Source organism: Triticum aestivum, chromosome 1B, assembly GCF_018294505.1.
Source record: "Triticum aestivum cultivar Chinese Spring chromosome 1B, IWGSC CS RefSeq v2.1, whole genome shotgun sequence".
Lineage (NCBI taxonomy): Eukaryota > Viridiplantae > Streptophyta > Magnoliopsida > Poales > Poaceae > Triticum > Triticum aestivum.
In genome coordinates this window covers 376,865,001-376,869,077 of record NC_057795.1, presented here as the reverse complement: position 1 = coordinate 376,869,077, position 4,077 = coordinate 376,865,001, and positions in this window count along the sequence as shown.

Genomic DNA, 4,077 nt, shown 5'->3' with positions numbered 1-4,077 from the left:
GCATACTCAGGGAGAACACTTTTACCTTCAACTTTAGTGAAGGGGTCATCTTATAATGCTACCATCATTCTAAGCAAAATAAGATGCATATAAGATAAACATCACATGCAATCAAAATATGTGACATGATATGGCCATCATCATCTCGTGCTTTTGATCTCCATCTCCAAAGCATCATCATATATCCATCATCACCGGCTCGGCACCTTGACCTCCATCATTGTGTTGTGGCCGTCTCGCCAACTATTGCTTCTACAACTATCGCCAATGCATAGTGATAAAGTAAAGCAATTACATGGCGTTTACATTTCATACAATAAAGAGAAAACCATAAGGCTCCTGTGGGTTGCCGATAATGTAACATCCCAAATTTTCAATTTGGAATGTTATACATTAGCTCATCATTGCATATCATATTTTATTGCATTTTGACTTGATCCTAGAAATTCTACACAACTCAAGGACCCACTGAGAGAGTTGGGGATTCCGTTATCTTCATATTTGAGATTTCTCAAATTTTGAAAAGAGGATCGTTTGATTTTGATTATTTTCTCTTCAAATATTTCTTCTATGAAAATAAAAAGAGAGGGGATAAAATGACTTCCCCAAAATAAAGAAATATTGGAGGTTAAATATTAAAATCAAATAAGAATTTTATTCGGAGTTTTATTGCTATTTTATTTGAATTAGGAAAAAATATGTTTTTCAAAATTGCATTAGAGGCCCAAATAAATGTTCACCAGGTCCGCCTTATTTTTAGAGGACAGGAAAATTTTATTTCAGGATTTTTGGAGTCCATTTAGTATTTCTTTTCTTTGTTTTTTCTGCACGGAATTATTAGAAAAAAAGTCAGCTGACTTAGTCGGGCCATACCCAACTAGGACTCGCCCCGGCCAGCCTTTATAACCAGCCGCCCCGACCTCCGCAGCCCACCAGCCCACTGCCGCCGAAACCCTAACCCTAGCCCGACCCCGCCGCCACCCGCCGCCTCCGCCGCGCCTTGCCACTTGTCGTCGCGTTGACAGCCCCGCCGCCGGACGCCGCCGCCGCCACCCGCGGGAGTTCCCACCACCGCCGCCCGTCCCGAGGTAGCCACCGGTTTTCCTAGAAAAACTGTTCGGTTTTTTTAGAAACCCTTGGTTCTTTTTATTTTTAGATCGGTTTTATTTTTTTCTGGTTTAGTTATTTAGCGAACGCCCGTTCGTACGTTCGTTTTAACGAACGGTTTTTACTGTTTAGCGCAGATAGCAAATGTTTGTTCGTTAGCCTGTTCGTCAGTTTTTCTTTTTCCAGGGTTTTTCCGTGATTATTTTCGATCGTGATTTCTGCCCTGTTTTTAGTTTTAGTTTATCTTTTCGCTCATTTATCGGAATCAGGCGATTCAAGCGACTGGATCTTCGTCTCGAAGCCCTCTTTCTATTTAACAAACTTGAACAAGATTTTGTTACTGTAAAATTTGACTTAAGTCCAGATTAGTAAATGGATCTTGTTTCTTTCACAGTTTGAGTTTCGTTGCTTCGTTCGATTTGATTCTTTTTGCAAACTGGAGTTCTTAAGTTGAACTTTCTGGTTAGATCTCTTATTTGAGTTTTACCCGTGCTTCTAGTTGAGTGCTTATTGTATGCTTGTTTGTTTGCTATAGAGTACCCGGAGTGTGAAGCGTGCTTTTACGAGTCTCTACGTTTCATGGATCATCAGCAAGGCAAGTAACACTTTGATCATACCTCTTTACTACCTAGTTTTATTGCATTAGATCAATCCTCACACATTGCATGGTTAGGATCTGATTAACATGTGGGTTTTGGGAAGTAGATGAGGTAGTACATATTTACCTGTTTATTATCAAACCTTTGGGAGTTACCTCTATGTTATGATTATATTGATATGCTATGCACATATACGTGGATTGGATGTATTCATGACAGATGTGAGTATTGTTAATTTATGGTTAACTTAAGGTGGCTACTTAAATACACGTCTGGGTGGATTGAGGAACCTGGGGAACCCAGTGTTGCCTGTTTTTTTGGAAATCCTGTGGTTACCGTGTGATTATCCTATGGACTGCCACCCAGGCTCAAAGGGATCATAAGATTATTCATGCTAGAAACTTCCGTGTGCAGCCACAAGCTATTATGTGCTCTAGCATAGTTGAGTATGTTGTGTGACCTCTTTCAGTGGTAGACTAGCAGATGTAGGGGATGTAGGTTGGTACTGTCTATCCAAAGTAAAGAGTTAACGCTTCTGAAAGACTGTGTCTCAGTCATCCATTTCTCAAACACCCTGTAGTGCGAGAATTCTAATGGAGGAGATCGAGTCTTGTGGGGAAAAGTGCGCAAACCTCTGCAGAGTGTATAAACTAATCATGGTTAGCCGTGTCCCCGGTCATGGACATCTTGAGTATCTGGTTCTTGGATTATCATGTTAATCTCATCACTCTTAATATAATTTGATTGTGTTTAATGATGATGCTTAATTGGGATTGAGTTGGGGTTACATTCTCAATGTTTAACAACTACCATGATAGTTAAAGAAATTTATTCCTTTGTTGTAGGGAAAAATTGGCTTTATGCAAAAACTGTAACCATAGAGCTTTCCACCAGCCATATTGCATGTAGTGATAGCAATTATCTGTTCATTACTCTATGTGTTACATTGCCAGCATATTCCATGTGCTGACCCATTTCGGGCTGCAACATTCATGTTGCAGACTTTTTAGACAACGAGTAAGGTGCGTTAGGTCGTGATCTTTCACTCAGTGATGCTGTTGGAGTTGATGGACTCACTTTATCTTCCAAGCCTTCCGCTGTTATCATTTTTAGATGTCCTTAAGCCATATTATTGTAATAAGTTCTCTTTTGAGATATTTCAATGTAATAACTGTGTGATTGCTACTCTATTATAAATCCTCGAGTACTGTGCGTGTCAGCATTACCGATCCAGGGATGACACTGATGCACAGAGATTGGACTATTTGAGGTCTAGTCGCTACAAGATGGTATCAGAGCACATGCTGACTGTAGGACACGACCACTAAGCTAAAGCCCTAGATCCCTACTCTCTCCTCATTTCTGACTCATCTCCTCTTTTCTACTCTATAGGATGGCGGATGCAAGGAACAAGTTCGCGCAACCGGATGAAGACACACCTTTTGGACGACACCTGAAGGAAGTCACTAGATACCTGAGCATAGGAATACCAAGCTTCACCGGGACCTACATCGCCACTTTACCAGAAGAAGAGCGTTGGATGATTCAAGTTCAAGTTCCAGGAAGGACGTTCATGCCAGTCACTAATCCCATAGAGTTTTCCTTTGATGCACCAACCTGGAGTCTAGGAAAGAGCATGGCAGCCCACATCGCCATGGGACGCATTGGAGAATTTTACCACAAGGATCTCAAGGATACTATTTACCAGATTTGTGGGCGTCGATATGAGCAATGGGAGATGATCAGCACCAGGAAGGATAGATCTATAGCAGCTTTCATTCAGGAGTTAAACTAACACATTCGTCGCCAGGAGAACTAGATGTGCGTAGGCATGATATACCTGAAGAAGGCAATGACCAGGATCATGGAACTAGAGGGAGAACTCAAGTCTACACGCGATGGATATGAGGAGGAAATGGCGATACTCGTGGAGAAGAATGGCGACCTGACAAGGAAGCTAGGAGTGTTCATGGGAGACCCCGCTCCAGGAGGAGAAGACGACGATTCCACTTGTCCAGAGAACTACATCATCATCGACGACACTGACTCAGATCCGATGATGGCAATGATGACTATGTTGATGAAGCTGGAGCAAATATCATGGAGTCTTCCACTGATCAAACTTTCTAGTTGACCACCATATCAGTAGTAGTATTCCCCCATGTACATAGTATAGTCCGAGCACTTTTGTAACGATAGTTAGACCGATTGTATGCCCTTGTTTGAATTGATTGAAGTGATGTTGATTGTGTTTGTCTCATGAGCATATGGGTAGTGTTTTCCCTCTAGACCTCATTCTATTCTATTTTCTCATCTTTTCTAAACCCATCAGATGCCTCCGAGACATGACAATGGATTTACTTTCCCACCG